Consider the following 21,890-nt stretch of genomic DNA (forward strand, 5'->3'; position numbering starts at 1 on the left):
AAACAATGTTCAGCCTTAAAAAGTAAGGAAATTTGGGGCGCCGGTGGGGGGCTCAGTCGGTTAAGCGTCTGACTTCAGCTCAGGTCATGATCTCACGGTTTGTGAGTTCGAGCCCCGCGTCGGGCTCTGTGCTGACGGCTCAGAGCCTAGAGCCTGCTTTGGATTCTGTGTCTCCCTTCTCTCCCCGCCTCCCCCCCCCCCCCCACGCTCTGTCTCTCTCTTTCAAAAATGAATACACTTAAAACTTTTTTTAAAAAGGAAGGAAATTCTGACACATGCTACAACATGGATGAACCTTAAAAACACTATGCTAAGTAAAATAAGCCAGTCACAAACAACAAACATGATGATTCCACCTATATGAGGTACCTAGAGTAGTAAATTCATGGAGACTGAAAGTCATCCCCATCATATTGTCATATTTTCTGAGCAGGGAACATTCTCCAGCACGTAAGTGTTTTTCCTTGGCCTGGATGGTCAGGTAGAAGGCCACTCATAGCACATGCTATCTCACCTGGGACCCTGGTAGCCTGGAGATCATAAATTCCTCCAGCTAGGGCAAGAAACTCAGGAGCACAGTTTCCAGTTCTGTACCTAAGGAGCTTGGAAATCACCATTCTGTCCCAACAACAAGTAAAAAGCAGAACAAACTGAAAAGTAAACAACTCTTCTTGAATATATAAGAGAGGAGAGGACAAGGCAAACCACTGCCCCTAATATTAGACAGGCAAATGCAGGAAGTCACAGCTTACCTGAGCAGAGACTCTTGAGTGGAAACTGCCATGGGAGCCAGCACCAGGCCAGGAAAACCTGAACTGTAATTAATGATTTAAAGAAAGCTCAATGTGGGCAAGTCTGAGAGTTAATAACTACAGAGGAACCCAGTTTTAAATAAGGCCCAAACTCTTGTGAATTTTGCCCCCAAGAACTTGACCAGGTTATCACAATAAACAGCCAAGAAAAAAATCCCTGGGCTTCCAGCAGGGAGAGGGGAAAGGGAACCATTTTGAAATAAACCAGAGCTCTCTCTTCTTAACAAGGCCTACTGCAGGTGAAACTAATAAACCAGAAACTGACCTGCTAAGGTATTATCAGAGCTTAAATGGCCTGGAAGAAGAGAAATACCCAACGCCAGTCCATCTTGTCCCACCTAGGGGGGAAAAAACCCTAAGAAATACCTGTGCAATTCCAAGTCCAGAGGCATATGCTCCCTAAGAGACAGAGACTCAATCATAGGACTGTAGAATTTTCCCTTTCTCCCCACACCTCACACCACATTACTAAAGACCTATTTAGAGAATTTCCTTGGTTCATCGTGTCCAGTAATCAAGAAAAAATCACAAGGCATACTAAAAGGAAAAAAAAAAAAAAATTTGGAAGACATAGCAAACATCCTAGCCAGAGGTAGCAGGGATGTGGCAGGAACCATAGTAGGATTAATATGGTTCAAAGGGATATTTAGACAGCATGAAAGAATGGATGGACAATGTAAGCAGAGAGATGGAAATCCTAAGAAAGGACGAAAAAGAGAATCTAGAGATAAAAAAAAAACAAACACTAGAACAGAAATGAAGAACAACTTTGGGCTTATTAGTGGATTGGACAAAGCGGGGGAAAGAATCTCTGTGCTTGAGGATATATCAGTAAAAACTACCAAGACCAAAAACAAAGAATAAAGATTGAAAAAAGTAGAAGAAAATATCCAAAGGCTGTGGAACAACAATAAAAGATGTAACATACGTGTAACAGGAACATCAGAAAGAGAAGAAAACTGAGAAAGGAACAGAAGAAATATTTGAAACAATGACTGAGGGTCAACTGGGGAAATTTCGGACACCAAACCACAGATCCAGGAAACTCAGAGGCCACAAGCAAGATACATGCAGCAAAAAAACAAACAAGCAGGGGCGCCTGGGTGGCTCAGTCGGTTGAGCGGCCGGCTTCGGCTCAGGTCATGATCTCACGGTCTGTGAGTTCGAGCCCCGAGTCAGGCTCTGTGCTGACAGCTCAGAGCCTGGAGCCTGTTTCAGACTCTGTGTCTCCCTCTCTCTGACCCTCCCCCATTCATGCTCTCTCTCTGTCTCAAAAATAAATAAACGTTAAAAAAAAAATTAAAAAAAAAAACAAGCAAATAACAACTACTACATGTAGGCATGTTGTTTTCAAATGATAGAAAATCAAAAATGAAGGAAAAAATCCTTTAAAAAGCCAAAGGGGGCGGGGGAAATCTTACCTATAGAGGAACAAATATAAAAATTATATTCAGCTTTTCCTCAGAAATCATCTTAAACCAATCACCTAGACCAAACATCTGAAAATTCTGAACCCTACAAAATTAGCATTAATAAAGAAATAAAGATTTTCTCAAAAAAAAATGGAAGGAATGTGTTGTCAATAGTCCTGCCTTGCAAGAAATGTTAAAGGAAGTTTTTTAGAGAGAAGGAGAAGAACGTAGATCAGAAACTCAGATCTAGGGGCACCTGGCTGGCTCTGTTGGTTAAGCATCTGGTTCTTGATTTTGGCTCAGGTCATGATCTCACAGTTTGTGGGCTTGAACCCTGCAGGGGACTCCACACTGACAGTGCAGGCCCTGCTTAGGATTCTCTTTCCTTCCCTCGCTGCCCAATCCTGCTCATTCTGTCTCTCTCTCTCTCTCTCTCTCTCTCTCTCCAGTAAATAAATAAATAAACTTAAAAACAAAAGAAACTCAGATACACATAAAGAAAGAGCATCAGAGAAGAAATAAGAAACAGTGAAGATAAAATAAAAACTATTTTTTTATTCTTTAAACAAGTTTTTTATTTATTTTGAGAGAGAGAAAGAAAGAGAGAGAGAGAGCTATCAGGGGAGGGGCAGAGAGAGAGGGGGAGAGAGAGAATCCCAAGCAGGCTTCACACTGTCAGTAACAAGCCCAACACAGAGCTTGATGTGGAGCTCAATCTCACAAACCATGAGGTCATGACCTGAGCCCAAATCAACAGCCAGATGCTTAACTGATTGAGCCACACAGGCACCCCTATTTTTCTTATTCTTAATTGACCTAGCCAGATAATTGTTTGTTCAAAATATGAATAGCAACCATGTATGCTTATGAATATAGCTTATGGGTACATATATTCTTATGTATGTATGTAAAATAAATGACAACAATGACACAAGGGAAGGGAAGGAGGAATTAGTATTTTGTTGATATAAGGCACTTGTACTACCCAGGAATTAATCTAGAACTTAACACCTTCACAAAAATTAACTTAAAATGGATCATAGACTTAATGTAAAGCACAAAACAATAAAACTCCTGGATGATCACATTAAAGAGAACCTAGATGACCTTGGACATGGAGTTGACTTTTAAATACAAACCAAAGGCACAATCCGAGAAAGAAATAACTGATAAGCTATACTTCATTAAGATTAAAAGCTTCTGCTCTGTGAATATTATCAAGAGGGGTAACTTTTATTTTTACTTTTTTATTATTATTTTTTGTTTGAGAAAGAGAGAATATGTCAAGCCGGGGAGAGGGCGGAGAGAGAGAACCTCAAGCAAGCCCCATGCTCAGCATAGAGCCCAATGCGGGGCTCAATCTCATGACCTTGGGATCATGACCTGAGCTGAAATCAAGAGTTGGATGCTCAACCAACTGAGCCACCCAGGTGCCCCTATTTTTATTTTTAAAATAATCTCTACACCCAGTGTGGGGCTTGAACTCAAAACCTCAATATCAAGAGTCACGTGCTTTACTGACTGAGCCAGCCAAGTGCCCCAAAACTTCTGCTCTGTGAAAGGCAATGTGAAGAAAATGAGAAGATAACCCAGAGACTAGGAGTATATCTTTGCAAAAGACACATCTGATAAAGGACTATTACCCAAAATATACAAAGATCTCTTAAAACCTGACAATATGAAAATGAAAGACCTAGTTACAAACAGGCCAAACACCTTAACAGACACCTCACCAAAGACATAGAGATGGCAAATAAGCATATGAGCTCTTTGCCTCATCTACTGTGAGAATGAAGATCATTCTCAGCAGTCAGATTACTGACATTCCAGAAAATGTCAACATCACTCTGAAAGGATGCACAGTTATTGTGAAAATCCACAGAAGAACCCTGCAGAAGGACTTCAAAGCACTTCAGTGTAAAACTCTGTCTTCCTGGAAAGAAAAAGAAGAGGTTCTAGGTTGACAAATGGTGGGGAAATAGAAAGGAACTGGCTACTGTTCACACTTTCTGTAGCCATGTACAGAACGTGATCAAGGGTGTTCTATTTGGCTTTCGTTACAAGATGAGGTCTATGTATGCTCACTTCCTCCATCAATGTCATTATTCAGGAGAACAGGTATCTTATTGAAGTCCAAAATTTCCTGGTTGAAGAATACATCTGCAGGGATTGGATGAGACCAGGCATTGCTTGTTCAGTGTCTTGTGCCCAAAAAGATGAGTTAATTGTAGAAGGAAATGACATTGAACTTGTATCAAATTCAGCTGCTTTGATTCACCAAGCCACAACAGTTGAAAACAAGAATATCAGAAAATTTGGGGATGGATCTATGTCTCTGAAAAAAGAATGGCTCAGCAGGCTGATGAATAATTTCTAAGTTGTCCAGGAACAGAAACAAAATGGTAGATGATCTTTTTTTTTTTTTTTAGTTTATTTATTTATTTTGAGAGGGAGAGTGTGAGCAGGGGAGGGGCAGAGAGAGAATCTCAAGCAGGCCCTGCACTGTCAGCACAGAGCCCGACATAGGGCTTGAACTCAGGAACCAAGAGATCATGACCTGAGCCTAAACCAAGAGTTGACCGTTTAACTGACTGAGCCACCCAGACACCCCAGTAGATGATTCCTAAGGCCTGTTTGTGATATTTTAAAGATACAATAAAAGCCCTGTATTTTTTTTTTAAAAGCATATGAAAAGATGCTCCACATCATATGTCATCAGGGGAATGCACATTAAAAGCACAGTGAGATCCTACCACACATACCTATCTAGATTGGACAAAATCCACAACACTGACAACACTAAATGCTGGTGGGGTGTATACAACAGGAACTCTCAGACATTGCTGGTGGGAAAGCAAAATATAGAGTCACTTTGGAACACAGTTTGGCAGTTTCCTACAAAACTAAACATACTCTTCCCACATGATCCAGCAATCAGGCTCCTTGACATTTACCCATAAGAATTGAGAACGCATGTCCACATAAAAACCTACACATGAATGTTTATGGCTGCTTTTCTCAGAATTGCCAAAACTTAGAAGCAACCAAGATGTCCTTCAGTAGGTACATAGATAAATAAACTGAGGTCCATCCAGACAATACAGTATTATTCAGTGCTAAGACAGAATGAATCATTGAGCCATACAAAGACATAAAGGAAACTTAAATGCATACCACTAAGTACAAGAAGCCAATCTGAAAGGCTATATACTACATGATTCCAACTATGTGACATTCTAGAATAGCAAAACTATGAATATGGTTATTTCCAGGGGTTAGTTAGGAGAAAGGGATGAAAAGGTGGACCACAGAGGATTTATAGGGCAATGAAAACACTCTATATGATACATGTCATTATATATTTGTAGAAACCCATAGAATGTACAATGCCAAGAGTGAACCCAAATGGATGATTACCAGAGGGCATGAGGGAATGGGCAAATGGGTGAAAAAGAGTGGGAGATACAAGCTCCCAGTTATGAAATGAGTACATCATGGGAATAAAAGGTATAGCATAGGGAATATAGTCAGTGGTATTGTAATAGGGTTGTACCATAACAGGTGTTAGCTACACTTGTTATGAGCATACCATAACATATAGAGAAGTTGAATCACTATGCTGTACCCCTGAAACTAATGTAATATTGTGTGTCAAATGTTCATTAAAAAAAAGTGAGCCCTAATGTAAACAATAGACTTTGAATGATTATGATGTGTCAGTGCACGTTCATCCATTGTAACAAGAATGCCACTCTGGTGGGGGATGTTGATAATGGCAGAAGCTTTGCATGTATGGGAGACAGAAAATCTCTGTACCTTCCTCTAAATGTTGCTCTGAACCTAAAATTACTCTAAGAAAGGAAAGTCTTGAAAGAAACCCAGGAGCTGGCTGAGGTCTCCTGGACACGCAGCAGCATTGCCCCCAGGGGCACATTACGGGGATGACCCTGGGTTGAGTGGGAGAGGTCAGTTACTCAGTCCCGTGCTTGAGGCAGGCACTAGAACAAAGAAGAGGGGACAAAACACAGAGGATACGGAAGTAGGAAGAAGAAGGAAGCCCATCAGTTCAAAAAGAGTTTCTAAACTGGAAGAACTAACAAGAGGACAAATCGGGGAGAAGAAAAGCTAAGGGTTAAACGGAAGTCAGAGCTAGGTGCTGGGGCTTGTCTGGTTCCATCTGGACCTCAGAAGTACAGAGTGCCAGCCTGAGTGTGCCGGTCCCATGTGGTTCCTGGGTGCCACTTCTCCCTCGAGACAGCTAGATGTGTCCCTGAAAAGGGAGGAGAACAGCAAACATATCAAATTCCATCCTGGAATATATTTTTGGAATTTTATTTCGTTCTCCAAAAACCTGTCAGACAATGCCCACTTCAGTAATGTCATCAAATGATTTCTTCAATAGGCAAAATCATAATCGCAGGATTACAAAGATCATTATAGAAAACTTGGACAAGTTGTACACATAGAAAACTGTTACTAGGGTCTTACACATAGCCAGCATTTGCTAATGTCCAGTAGGCACTGACCTTCCCGCTCTGAGCGGTTTCTGTGATTATAGCAGATGGAAGAGTTGCAAACTCAGGGGTAAGTGTATCCATGGACTGACTTCCTTCTGGCCCTGAATTGACTGACTTAGCAATATAATGTGTGGTAACAATGGGCTAACATGTCATAAATCTTCATATATTCGGCATTTGACTCTATTACTGTGGGCCTTCTGGAAATGGGGATTACTTCCCTGTTAGGCAGTCTTGATGTGGTTTTTGCTTTCCTTAGCTTATTCGTGTGAACTTGTGCGTTTTTATGATGTTAGTACAAACAAGTATATTGATAGGCACTAAGCACCATGTTAATTGTTAACCCAGCCTGGAAAAGTTTCGTAATTTTCTTTGATCTAATAGACATTTCTTTCAATAGAAAAATAAAAGTTAGAAGTAAAAAGCATTATGTGTTAAGATTAGTTGAGAAAGAACATTCAGTTGGGAGCTTTCATTAAATTAATTTTAATTAAGGGGCGCCTGGGTGGCTCAGTGGGTTGAGGGTCCGACTTCGGCTCAGATCATGAACTCGCGTTTCGTGGGTTGAAGCCCCGCGTTGGGCTCTGTGCTGACAGCCCAGAGCCTGGAGCCTGCTTCAGATTCTGTGCCTCCCTCTCTCTCTGCCCCTCCCCTGCTTACACTCTGTCTCTCTCTTTCTCAAAAATAAAGATTAAAAAACATTTTTTAATTAATTTTAATTAAATACTACTGTTTTGAAATCCAAAACCAGGACCAGAAATTTCGCAGAGGCCAATGGGCTATACACAAGGAGAGCTGTGCCCCGAAAGTTGAATAATGACTTAAGATTCCCCAAAATACTGAGCTGCTTTATTTACCTCGCTAACAAATACTGAAGAAAATTAAGATGGAACCTATTTTTCTTCTAACATTGGATGGCTCTTCAGTAAATCAGGAAAGAAACCTGTGATGCATGGTCAGGGAACAATGAGGCAAGGACAGATGTAATGATTGAACAGCTACTTTGTGCTGGGGTTTCGGCGGTTCTGAGGGAGGTGCAGTGGAGAGAGAGGGTTAGGTTAGGGAGATGGGACAGGCAGTTCTCTGATATCCAAAACTGCCTGGGTACCTCCATGGCTGAACTTTCTGGGTTCATCACTTCCTTCCCTACTTCTCTGGTTTCAGTAAAGCTCTGTTGCTTGGAAACTCACACAGAAGGTGAAGTGGGAGTGTTGCAAACCAACCTATCATAACACTGTTTTTATTACCTTTATGGCAGTTCAAGGTGAAAGACTATATTTAGCCTTGTCTTTTGCTTTCTCCGGGAAATTCCAGACGAGTGCAGAGAAGCTATGAAGTTTCTCTTGTCTGTTGGTGGGACCCTGTGCTCTCACACTCTGATCTGCAGGAAGCCTGAGGTCCAGAGGGCCATCTTCTCTAGGAAACGAATAGTCTAGGAGCCATTTATGAAATGGCATGACTGCCATTCCCTTTATCTCCTCTTAAATTCCACAGTATAACCTTAGATATGGGAACTTTTTTTTTTTTTTTAACATGAGTTTTACATAAAGAGATGGCTGGTAGCTATTTCCGGACCAATTTATCTGCTGTTTTGGGAACCCTCTTCAAGAAAAAGACATGATCTGTCTGACATCCTTCACCCACCCACTCCACATTCTCTTTTCTGATGAAAAATGTGCTGTGGTAAAACTCCCTTTGCATCAATCTTAGGCTTGAAAGGCCATCAGGCTAACACAGGACACTGTACTTTCCCATAACAAGAAAATAAGCAATTTGGGTCTTTTTAAGTGAATGAAAACAATTCCACACATTTTTTTCAGAAATAACAAAAAACTGGAAGGGAGTCCCAGGGAAGAGCTAGCAAGCATTGCCAATATGCCAAAGCCCCCATATACTTAACAGCAAGAAGGCATTTGATCCTTTCTCCACACCACTGCATATCTGGATTCCTGACCTTGATCCTGCTTTATTTATTTGCTGTCTTTCACATGTCAGGTTATAAATCATCATTCACTTCACCCCCAACCTTGCCAGAAAGTGTCTCTAGTTCCATAAAGCACACCGTAGATGGCTTTCCCGTTAAGGGCACAGGGCCTGCAGTCAAAAGGTCTGGATTTGAGACCTGTGTCCATCATGTACATGCTATATAACCTCGAGCAATGTAATTAACACTAGCCTGTTTCCTCATCTGTGAAATGGGGTAACAGTAGTACCTACTTCAGTTTCCTCATCTATAAAAAGGAAATAATGAAGTGACACATCTCACTGGGTTAGCGCGAAGAGGAAATGCAGTGAATGAATGCAAGGCTCACAGTACAGAGTACGGTATAGAGCAGGCATACAAGGATGATGACATATTATGAAGATGGCATCTAGAAAATGACTTTCATCTGAGGGTGGGTGGGACACAACAACACAGAATGAAAAGAGCTCTCCTCTGGCCTGTATGCACAGACTAAGAAATGCTTAAAAGGCCTTGCTACAGATGGCCTAAACTAGCTTTATTCCCCAGCTGTCTCTGAACCTCAATGTCCCATAAGCAGCTCAGACTCTATATATTCACACATAGGTCATCTTAACTCTTTTTGACTCTCATGTCAACTTATGTCCGTCCTTCTGTATGTATTGATTCTTACCTGTCCCTCCTGCAAATCAGGACTCACTCTGAGGCCTCCCTCCTTCATCCTCTGCCTCCCTAGCCATTTCGCCTTCTGAAAATACCCTGAACCCATCACCCGTGGCACCTCTTGATCGCCACTGCCTTACATTTTGCCTCCTCCTCTCTCTCCTACACTATTCCATAGCTTCCTAGCCACTTTTTCTCCCCAATCTCTTTGCCCTCTGCTTTACCCTATTCCACCCTTACAGTGAACATTCTAAAAAGCAATTTGGTCGTGTGACCTCTCTAACTAAATCCCTGCAATCGCTCCCTATTAATAAAAGGATTATCTCCAAACTCCTTGGCCAAGCATATAGCCCTCCATGCTCTGGCTCTCCTTTCCTGTGCCAACCCCATCCCTGCCAGTCTCTCATGAATGCCCTACAGTCCAGCAATGGCAAACTCTTCTGACCTCAAGAAGGTTGTGGTAGCCACACTCCAAGACGCTCCCCAGTGATCCGCACCTCCTGGTGTTCATGCCCTTATGAAGCCTTCTCCCCCACTGTCTCAGAGTTTCTCTGAGTGACCAATGGAATGGCACAGGTGGTGCTATATCACTTCCGAGATGAGTTTATAAGTGACTAAGGCTCCTATCTTGAACTAACTCTCTCTCTCAGATCACTTGCCCTCAGGAAACCACGTCATGTAAATGACTCTATGGAAAGGCCCACGCGTTGAGGAACTGCAACTTCCTGTGGACAGTCATATGAGTGAGCGGGGTACTGCTTGTCCAGCCCCTTCAGATGACAGTGGTCCCAGCCAAAGTCTGAAAGCAACCCCATGAAAGACCATAAGGCAAGACCATCCAGTCAAGACTCTTCCAGATTCATGATTCTCAGCAGCCATGTGAGATCGCAGACATTTATTGTTGTAAGCTGCTAAATTTTGAAGTAATTTGTCAGCAACAGATAACTGACGTAAAAGTCGTCCTCATTTATACCTCCTATCCTTTGCATATTCCTTTATACATGGTACCTATTGTCCATTCCCACGGTGTAAGCCTCAGCAGAATAGTAGCTTATTCCATAAAGCTGTCCCACTCCATCTCCACACCCTGTCTGGTCTGTCATTTGTGCTTACGTAGCATCTGGTATGTATCTCCACTTTGGCACCTGTCACACTGTCCTGTGTGGTGGACTGAACAGTGGTCCCTAAAGATGTCCACGTCCTTATCCCCAGAACCTATACATTTTGCCTTATATAGCAACAGGGACTTTGCACGTCTGATTAAGTTAAGGATCTTGAGATGGGGAGATTATCCTGGATTAGGTGGTTGGGTGGGTGTCATCACAAAGATCCATGTAAGAGGGACCCAGGAGGAGTCCAAGTGAGAGAGATGGCCAAGGATGGTGGAAGCAGAGACTGGAATGATGTGCTCTGAAAGAGGGAGTAGGGAGTCACAAACTAGGAACATAGGCAGCCGTGAAAGCTGAAAAATGCAAGAAAATGAATCCTCCTCTAGAGCTTCCAGAAGGGACACAGCTTCCCGACACCTTGATTTTAGTCAAATAAGATCCATTCTGGATTTATGATCTCCAGAACTGTAAGAGAACAGATATATATTTTAAGCCACTAAATTTGTGATCATTTGCTATAGCATCAATAGGAAGCAAATACATGCTGTGTTCGTTTGTTAACCACTTTTGCCCCCACATATACACACTAGACTCTTAGCTACCTGAAAATTATATTTGTTTCCAGAACCTAAAACAATATTCAACATGTGTAAGTGCTCAATAAAATGTGTTGATTAGTCAAATAAATAAACTAATTTCAAATTCATCAGGCTAGAAATTAAATATTTCATTGTATAATCAAATGCAATGGCTTCCTCCAAGAAATTTTCTTTCCTGGTGAAATGTCATTAGTTTCCATAGATCCAGAGATCTAGAATTCCTGTCTAGAAAAAAAAAATCTCAAAGGCTTATCCTTGGAGCAAAAAGGAATGTCAGAGGTCATCTCCTGGGTATGATGGCTGAGGTGAAATATATTTCTGGACTAGATCTTTCTTTCCTGAAGTGTAAAACTTAAAAGAGACATGAAAATGTGGGCATTCCAGTGAAGAAACACAAAGGCCAGGATTCTCGGTGGTGACACTTATATTTCTGATAGATAACATTTGATCTTACTGAGGGTGCATACACTCTGCCCCTAAATTTCTGTGAAGCCCTGAGAACTCTACTTACTTTCAGTTCTTTCACCTGTATCCTGAAGTGATTGATTAAAATTCATTCAGTATTTATTAAAAAAAATATTTTTTGAAAACCTACTATGTTCTAAGCATAGTTCTAGATGTTGGGAGCACAGCTTTAAACAATATACCCTACCCTCATGGATTCTAGAGGGTATGTTAGATAATAAAAATAAACACAAAAATATATAGTATGTTACATGATGACAAATGCTGCAGAGAACAATAAGTTAGGAAAGGAGCTCAGTGAATACAAGAGCAGACATGGATGAAGAAAGAGAAAGCTTCATTGAGAAGGCAAGCTTTGAATAAAGTCCAGAAGAGGTTAAGGAGCAAATCATCCAGATAATGGGAGGGAAAGTCTTCTAGGAGTGAAAACAGCAAGCACAAAGGCCCTGAGGCAGGAGGATGCCTGGTATGCTCCTATGTTCAAAGGCCAGCAAGGAGGCCAGTGTGGCTGTATTGGAGTGAACAAGAATAGGAGTGAGCAGGACACAATATCAGGAAAGGTTTTAGGAAAGGACCAGATACTAGAGACCAGTGCTGTCCAAGAGATCAAGCCAGAAATGTGAGCCATATATGTAAATTAAAATTTTCTATAATTCACTCTAAAAAGGTTAAGAAACCGCTGAAATTAATTTTAAGAATATATTTTTTATCCTATATATTCAAAATATAATTTTAATATATAATTAGTATACAGATTATTGAATATTTTACCTTTTTATTTTTCCAAATTATTGAGATATAATTGACATTAACATATATATATGATGTACAACATATACAACATATAATTGACATATTATATATATATACATATATATATAAGATGTACAACATAATGATCTATGTATACATTGCAAAATGATAAGCACAGTAAGTTTGGTTAACTTCTATCATCTCACATAGTTACAATTTTTCTCATGATGAGAACTTTTAAGATCTACTTTCTTAGCAACTTTCAAATATACAGTACAGTATTGTCAATTATTGTCATCATTCTGTACATTATATCCCCATGATTTACTTCTCTTACAACTGCAAGTTTATACCTTTTGACCCCTTTGCCACCTATTCCCCCAATACCCTACCCACCGCCCCCCACCAGCTCCTGCCTTTGGTAACCACTAAACTTTACATTCTTTTTTTTTTTTTTCAAACTAATTCCTCAAAATCTATGGTGTGTTTTACATTTCAATCCAGTTGACTACATCTCAAGTGGTGCCACCAGTGGTCACCTCGTTGGACAGCATAGCTACAGAGATTTACAGGCCTTTGTAAGGACATTGGTTTATACCCATAGGAAGTAGGGAGCCATTACAGAGTTTTGAGCACAGGAGTGACATAATCTAACTTATATTTTAAAGGATCACTTTGGTTGCTGTGTTGAGATAGCCTATAAGGGGTGAGCTGAGAAGCAGGGAGGCAGACAAGTTGGAAGGTTATGGTGGTAATGCAGACAAGAGATGGTGGGGGTCCCACCCAAGGGGTAATGGTGGAGATAGAAGAAAGGGTTGAACTCAGAACATATTTTGCAGAAAAGCCAACAGGGTTTCCTGACTCACTGGATGAAGTATGAGAGAGAGAGAGGAGTCAAGAATGAGACCAGTGGAAAAAACGCTGTGAATGTTTCCGTGGGTTTTAATCACTTAACGTCTCTGCACTTAACTTTTCTGAGGCTGCCTGCCTTTTCTCTGTAACAAGGAGACAACACCATTCTAAGAAGACGAGCCCCAGGATCAGAGGCTATAGGGCAAAAGTGTGCCAGGTGTGCCTGGGAAGACCAGTGTGGTTGAAGAGGAGCGAACAAGGAGAGAAGTAGTAGGGATGTGGTTGGACAGAAAGGTAACAGGATGTGGGTTATAAAGGAACCATGTTGCTCTCCCTTCAATTTCAGGGAATACAGAGCATAACGAGTAAACTCACCAAAAAAACGAAACGTATGCCACCATGCTATGGTTAAAAACTCGGCTTCAGACTTATCTAGGCCAAAACAGTCTATTTTTGCAGTCGTTTTTCTTTTCTTTTCCACAAATTCAGTTCATCTAATATATATAGAAGGTGTAGACAATATGAGCAACGGAGCTCTTTTGATTTTCTGCAGAATGAGAACGCTGTTCAGAGGCAGAACTGCCATGAAGGTAACGAAGCTTAATTATGAAGCCTCTTCCAAGGCTCTAGACTTGATTTTGTATTCAGACTTTGTTTTATCCTTAAAGAAGGCTTCTCCCCAAATTGGATACACTTCAGGATCAACAGAACCTAGATCTCCTGCTACTTAGGAAAAACATTTTATCTCAGACGTCTCTTGGGAATAAAAATAACTGACTTGGGTAAAAGCAGGGAGGACTTGGACACGCCTTTTGTTGAGCACACCTGGCTTGGACCAGTCATTATGCCATACCCACTCAGCTTCTGCCCTTTGGAAAGGTACAGTTAAATACGAGAATTATGTAGGAGGATTTATGTTTGTCCTGCCCAAGTCTGTTGATCATAAAATCAGGTGTGTTGCTTTTAAAAAGCATAGATACCTGGGCCTTACCCCAGATCTACTGATTCGGTGTCAGGGGGTAGGGCCCAGGAATATTTACTTGAAGAAAGCTCCATCCATGGGCCCCAGTGTGTTATGGCCTCGAAAACATCATTTTGAAATAATAAGATGTAACTCTGGGAGTTCCTGGGAGGAAAAGCAGTCTTGGTCCCAAAAACTGGGTGGGAGAGCTCCTGAACTGTTCACTATTCAGAGAGACAGTCAATCACAGACTCATAGTTTGGGCAGCTATTCCTGCACCCTTGAAGGTGCGCCCAATAAAATGAAGGGCCAGCACGGGCTACCTGAGACCAGGTGCAGATGAGAAGAGATGAACTCCATGATGATGCCCTCAGGTGGCCTTCAAGATTGTGGTTGTGTTTCTCTCTCAGGAGGGGCCTTTGGCCCCTACAGGGACCTGCATGGGAGCAGTGGGAAAGTTTGCCTTTCTCCTGGACTTCCAGTTTCCACGCTGAGTGGCCTGATCCGGCTGGGCCACAAGGAGAGGCTCGGGAGAGTGAGGCCAAGGACCTTTGCTTACGTGACAGAGCTGCAGTTAGAAGAGGCAGAATGATGAGCTACAGGTACCCAAACAGCAGGCTGACAAATCTGGGATGGTGTAAGTCTGAAGGTGTCCTCAGGGGCAACTCTTTCTTTCCCTATTGACCGGAATAAAAAGTTTGTTTTGCTCTAGGAAAGAATGAGGCCAAAACAGAGCATCAGTGCTGAGAAATGGAAAGAGAAGGAATCCTGACGACAGGACATGTCCCTTTCTGAGGCCAGCCCTGCCTTTCTTCCCCTCACTAGTATGAACCAGTAAATTCTCTCTCTCTTTTTTTTTTATTTTATTTTTACATTTATTTATTTTTGATAGAGACACAGAACACAAGTTGGGAAGGGGCAGAAAAAGAAGGAGACACAGAATCCGAAGCAGGATCCAGGCTCTGAGCTGTCTGCACAGAGCTCGACGTGGGGCTCGAACTCATGAACTGTGAGATCATGACCTGAGCCGAAGTCGAGCACTCAACCGACTGAGCCACCCAAGTGCCCCAGTAAATTCTCTTTTTTGCTCGAGATAGTTTGAGTAAGCATTCTACTTGTGTATGTGAAGTGTATTTTGTGTGTGAATTTTATTTTGCCTTATTTCATTTCATTTTCTTCTACTTTTGTAAATACATAGGAATAACTGGAAGAATATTTACTGCACTGTTAGCAGGAGATAAGATTGGGGAATTCTTATGGTTCGAGACTGGTTACTGATGATGGGCACGTATTATCTTCATAATAAAATGCTAAATGAAAAAAGGAAAGGGAAGAAAGTCACTGAATGGACCAGATACTCACCTGCCCCCAAATCCCTGATTTTCTTGGCAGAGAGGAAAGAGAATTAGAGGCATAAAATAGAATAGTTTTTGCTGTTATCCAATCAATACTATATTGATTGAGATAGTCAGGGAGAAATAGACAGACTTAGTTACATACAACTAAGAGAGCTTGCGTCATAGGAAATTAAATGCTCAGAGCCTAGCCAGTCAATGAAAATACAAAAAGAGATAAAAAGTGACCATTACCATTTAAATCTCACGGTTTAGGGGTAGGAAAGGTGGGTTGGCGGGGGGGGGAAGGGAAGGGAGGGGGAAGCAGTATCCTACTCGGGGCTTCTCTCCAGAGGTGCCAATTAGAGACTGGGACCCACTGACCAGAACACAGAGGGAGTCTCCGTAGGTGCTCTGAACTTGCAGCATGACCATTTCCAGTTACATGGGGTGCCCAGAAGCCCTCATGAAACAGTCACTTTAAAAGGACGATGATATTACAAGAGAGGGGGTGGAATGAGCTCTTGCAGAAGAATTAAGAGGAGTCAGCAAGTCATGGGGAGTTACAAAGGTTAATCCAGAAGCCGAAGGTCTCCCTGCCAACTGAGATGGTATGGACCCCAAGGGAGTGGCTTTAATGAACTCTGTTAACTCACTCAAAAGACTCAGAGTAAAGGAGATCCCATGGCTTCGTATATCATTAGGGAAGCAACATAAATATATATATTTCCTCTGATTCACAGTACATCAGCTTCTAGGGATTAACAGAAGAAAGTTTAAATCTCTCAGTAACAACTCACACATAACCACAAATGTTGCAAATCTGTCATGTAGCAAGGAATCTGAGATGGGTTGATACTCTAGGACGAGTGTACCAGAAAGAACATGAGGTGAAAGGGACTGAGGTGGAGGCAGTATCAGAACATGAGGTGAAAGGGACTGAGGTGGAGGCAGTATCAGAACATGAGGTGAAAGGGACTGAGTTGGAGGCAGTATCAGAACATGAGGTGAAAGGGACTGAGTTGGAGACAGTATCAGAACATGAGGTGAAAGGGACTGAGGTGGAGGCAGTATCAGAACATGAGGTGAAAGGGACTGAGGTGGAGGCAGTATCAGCTTCTATTTTCAGAAAACAGCCACCCTGGACACAAACCAAAAAGGTAGGTGGTGTGTAAGCCCTTGCACTGGGACCAAACAAACCCCGGTCACAGCTGCACACAGAGATAGCAAAGCGCTATCTCCCCATCTGGGGAACTAAGATAAAGATTGCATGACAACATAGTTCTGCCGCAAAGAAAATTTGCACCAGTGTTCACCCCGCCTGTGAGTTAAGTCTCTTTCTGGCCTCCCCGCTGATCTGCAGCCTGTAGTTCCAAGTTCTTTCTCTACCCAGAAGCCCACTTGCCATACTAATCACCTCTAGACATACTTATCATTCAAGAGCTGTCCTATTTTAGCAGCTAGATAGAGGCAGAGGCAGAACCCAAGCGTGAGTGTTCATCCTGACTTCAAATTTGGCTTTGTTTTTCTTTCTTTTGAAACCTGGATTTATGGCATCCCAGGCCATCCATCTATCTACATCCATCTAACCAGGAAAATGTCGCTACTAATGACAGGTGCGGGAGAGATGGACTCAAACAAGACATTAACGGAGCCAGATGTGAGTGTGATGCCACCATTAAAATGGTAGGACCACAGACTTACTACCTCATTCTCTAAACTTCACTCTCTTCAACCTTAAAACGCAGCTGATGATAGGTACCTTTTGGAGTTGGATTGGCAATAGGACCTAAGGGATGCCATCGCTTAGAATGCTCCTTAAGTGACCGTTATTATTATTATTATTATTGAGACTGTTAATGGAGGGGATATCTGAATACACTGAAGGTTACACGGTAGTGCCATTAGCTCCGAGACATAAGAAAGCGTGGGCTGTTACAGAAGAGCAGAGGAGAGGCTTCTAAATCAATACTGAGTGAAGGTGTAAAGTGAACTTTCAGAATTTTGAAAAATGGGTAGGAGTTACCTAGATGAAGAAGACGGGCTGATCATTTCTGGGCAGAGAAAGCAGCAAGTATTAAGGCATGGAGGTGTGGAAGGCCATTGTACATGGTTTTGGAAGAAGGCCCATATCGTGGAAGTAAAGAAAGGGTTGAGGAGAATGGATGGCTGTGACACAAAAAGGGCAAGACTGGGGCCAGAGTCTGAAGAGCCTTGTATGCTAAACTAAAAGGGTTGAACTTGAGTCTTAATGCTGAGGAGAGACATGGAAAAACTTCAAGCAGGGGAGAGGTATGATCAGATTCGTGGGAGGGGTAAATTGGAAAGAAATCAAACTAGTGGCAAATGCTTAAGCTACCAGCTGACAATGTGAATTCCAGGGCTCATTTGAAGACCAACTTCAGGGGAGCCTGGGTGGCTCAGTTGGTTGAGCAAGCGTCCAACTCTTGATTTCAGCTCAGGTCATGACCCCAGAGTGGTGGGATCAGAGCTGGGGGTGGAGCCTGCTTAAGATTCTTTCTCTCTCCTTCCCCCTCCACTCTGCCTCTCTCTCTCTCTCCCTCTCTCTTTCTCTCTCTCTTTCCAAAAAAATTAAATTAAATTAAAAATACAAGATCTGAAGACCAACTTCAAAGCAACTATGTCAGAAGAACCCAGTGCTTCAAGGTAAATTTTATTTACAATGAAGTTGAAAACAACTGAGATGCCATATAGACTGATGGATAAGAGCATAGAACTGTTTGTGTTTAAATGAAGACTGTCATTTCCTAGCTGGGTGATCCCGGGTCAAGTATTTAACCACCTTGGACCTCAGTTTGTCCATCTGTGACATGGGATCAATAATGGTACCTGTCTCAACGGGATGCTGTGAGGATTACGTACGCGGTTGGAGCAGTGCCTGGAAAGAGCATCACTCATTAATGTTGACCAGTACTGAGGAGTGGAGTTGGTGCTGTGAAGGCTGCTGGCCCTCTAAGACAATCTCCATGAGATGGCCACCTTTCTTGACTTCTTGGCTTTGACTCTATGAACAGAAATCAGCAGTCAATTAAGCCACATGGGCTCATAGTAATTCCCAATTACTGAGTGTATGTAAAAATAACATACTTAATAGTCACTTGAGCATCAGGATCAACTGTAATGCCTCAGCTCAGTTAATTATTTCAAACACTGTAAGACAAGCTACAAACCTATCATAGTTACATTTTTTTCTTTTTATTCCTATTTCTTTTTTTTTTTTAAGTTTACTTATTTATTTTAAGAGAGAGTGAGCAGGGGAGGGGCAGGCAGAGAAGGGGACAGAGGATCCAAAGCAGGCTCCAGGCTCCATGCTGACAGCAGAGAACCCGATGGTGGGCTCAAACTCACAAACTGCGAGATCATGACCTGAGCTGAAGTGGGACGCTCAACTGAGCCACCCAGGTGCCCCTATTCCCCTCTATTTCTTACACTATAAAATATTTGGTGCTTGCTAATAACATACATGAAATACATGTACATTACAAAGCATAACAATAAACCCATTAAAATCACTATTCTGGAGCATTGCCAATGCTACTGAAGCTCCCCAATGCCTGCAATGATCCAAATGTTTATGCCCCTCCAGATTCATATGCTGAAATTCTGACCTCAAAGGTGATGGTAATCTAATGAAGGTAGAGGCTTTGGGAGGTGAAGATTTCATGAATGAGATCAGTGTCCTTATAAAAGAGGCTCAAGAGGGCTCTCTGTCCCTTCCACCATGGAAGGACACTGTAAAAGGCCTATGAACCGGGATGGACACTCACAAAACACCAAATCTGCTGGCTCTTGATCTTGGATTTCCAGTCTTCAGAACTGTGAGAAATAAATGATTTATTTATGATATTATAGCAACCCAGATGATTAAGGCAATGCCCCTCTCTAATCTGCTCACCCTGCCTTCCCCACCAGAGGCAACCACAGCCCTAAATTGTATTTTTCATTCCTTCCCTTTTATGTATATAGTATGTACCATTATGTATCTTTAATCAACATATTGGGATTTTCATTTTTTGAATTTTGTATAAATGACATTCCAGTGTGTTTATTTATTTGCCTGTAACTTGCTTTTTCCCTTAATATCATGTTGTCCATATGCCTGTGGTTTATTCATTTCTCTGATGTACATTATTCCATTGCATTCCTATTCCATAGTTATTTATGGATCTACTCTCCTAACCACGAAGATTTGGGTTATTTTCCATTTTTTGTGTTGTTGACCAATGCTGGTATATATAATCTGGCACTGGTCACCTGTCGCCGTTGTGCAAGAGTTTTCTCTAGAGTCCTACACGATTCCTATTGCTGTTGTAACAAATTACCTCAAATTTAGTTGTGCAGCGGCTTACCACAACACAAACTTCTTACCTTCTGGTGCTGGACATCAGAAGTCTGCAATAAGTCTCACTGGGCTAAAATCAAGGTATCAGCAGGGCTGCATTCTTTTCTGGAAGGATCTAGGGGAGAATCTGTTTTCTTGCATTTTCTGGCTTCTAGATACTTCCCATATTCCTTGGTTCATAGCCCTCTCCATCTTCAAAGCTAGCAACAACTGACCAAGAATTTCTTATAATGCTATCTCTTGGGTTCTGACTTTTCTGTCTCCCTCTTCCACTTTTAAGAACTTTTGTGATTATTGTGTCTTCCTGCATAATCTAGGATACTCTCCTCATTTACCGATCAACTGATTAGCAATCTTGATTCTATCTGCAACCTTCACACTTCTTTGCCATGGAACCAAACACATCCACAAGTTCTGGGGATTAGGATGTGGGGATGGGAGGGTGTGAATTATTCTGTCTACCACTGGGATAAACCTAGGTGTGGAACTGCTGAATAATAGGGTATATGGATTTTCAATTTTACTTCAAAATGCTAAATTCTTTTCCAAATTAATCACACTATGAAAGTAAGAGTTCTGATTGCTCCACACCTGAGAACACAGCCTGCTGAGACTTTGAAAATTCTTCCAATCTGGTGGGTGTGAAACCATAGCTCAGAATTTGGATTTCTATTGTCCTAATATTGAGATTGAATATTTTAATATGTTCCTTGGCCACATGGGTTTCCTCTTATGGGAAATGCTTGTTTTTCTATTTGGTTGCTAGCTTTTTTCTTAAAATTCTTTAATCACTCTTTATTCATCTGGATATTAGTATTTTGTCAATTCAATGTACTACAAATACTTTCTCCCCATTTTTGTTATGTTCTCATGAATCAAAGTTTCTACTCTGTGCTCAAATTTCTTCAATATTTTTCTTTATAAATTGTATTTTTGTGTCTTTAGAAAATTCTTTCTTATCCTGTTGGCAAAAGGAACATCTCCTATATTTTCTTCCAAAAATTTTAAAGTTTTTCCTATAACATTTATGTTTTTAATCCACCTGAAATCGATATTTATAGTATGATGTGAGGCAAAGATCCATTTGCATTTTCTATCACCTGGAAAACCAATTGTCCCAAAGCCAATTATACTTACCATTGTGCCATTCACATTGTATATCAAGTTCCTCATATGCCACGTCTGTTTCTGGGCTTCCTCGTATATTCTATTAGTCAATTTACTTCTCCTTATGCCAACATCACAGTTTCTTCATGCATTACCTCTATAATATATCATGCCATTTGGTAAGACAAATTTCTACTGGCCTTGTTCTTTTTTTTTTATTTTTAATAACGTTTTTATTTATTTTTTTTGAGAGAGAAACAGAGCATGAGCAGGGGAGGGGCCGAGAGAGAAGACAGACAGTCCGAAGCAGGCTCCAGGCTCTGAGCTATCATCACAGATCCCAAAGTGGGGCTTGAACTCACAAACTGGGAGATCACAACTTGAGCTGGAGTTGGGTGCCAAACAGCCTGAGCCACCCAGGCATCCCTACTATCCTTGTTCTTCTTTCGGAGTATCTAGATATTGTTTACCCTTTGTATTCCTATACATTTTAGAATCAGCTCAACTTCTTTAAAACACCCTATTGAGATTTTTATTGCAACTTCACTGTGACTACATTAATTGTGGCAGACTTGAAGTCTTTACAATAATGAATACTCTTATTCATGAACATGATATATCTCTATTAATTTAGACATTCTCTAAATATCTTTCAATAAAGTTATATGATGTTTTTATAAAGGTCTTGCACATAATCGGTGAGATCTATTCCCAGTATACTGTATTTTTGTTGTACTTGCAAATGATACATTTTTCAAAGTACATTTTCTTACTTTTTTTGATGGTAATTGATATTTAATTCATATCTATCAAGTTATATTATTAATTTTAATAATTTTACATATATTTTTTTATTTTTCTATTTGGCTAATCACATCATCTTTTAAGTAATGGCAATTTTTAAAAAACTTGTTACTCTTTTTCTTTACTAACTGAATGGCTAGGACTTCCAGTATGTGTTGGCTAGATGTAACATTAAC

The 21,890-nt window shown here is 41.1% G+C and overlaps 1 long non-coding RNA gene and 1 pseudogene across 1 annotated transcript in view; one reads left to right on the forward strand and one right to left on the reverse strand.

The window, feature by feature from the left end:
* Positions 1–21,890, reverse strand: part of LOC122241473 — a 102,698-nt gene that overhangs the window by 67,586 nt on the left and 13,222 nt on the right. The window lies entirely within an intron of this gene.
* On the forward strand, positions 4,015–4,594 carry LOC102971865 (annotated as a pseudogene).

This window comes from Panthera tigris, chromosome C1 (genome assembly GCF_018350195.1).
Source record: "Panthera tigris isolate Pti1 chromosome C1, P.tigris_Pti1_mat1.1, whole genome shotgun sequence".
Lineage (NCBI taxonomy): Eukaryota > Metazoa > Chordata > Mammalia > Carnivora > Felidae > Panthera > Panthera tigris.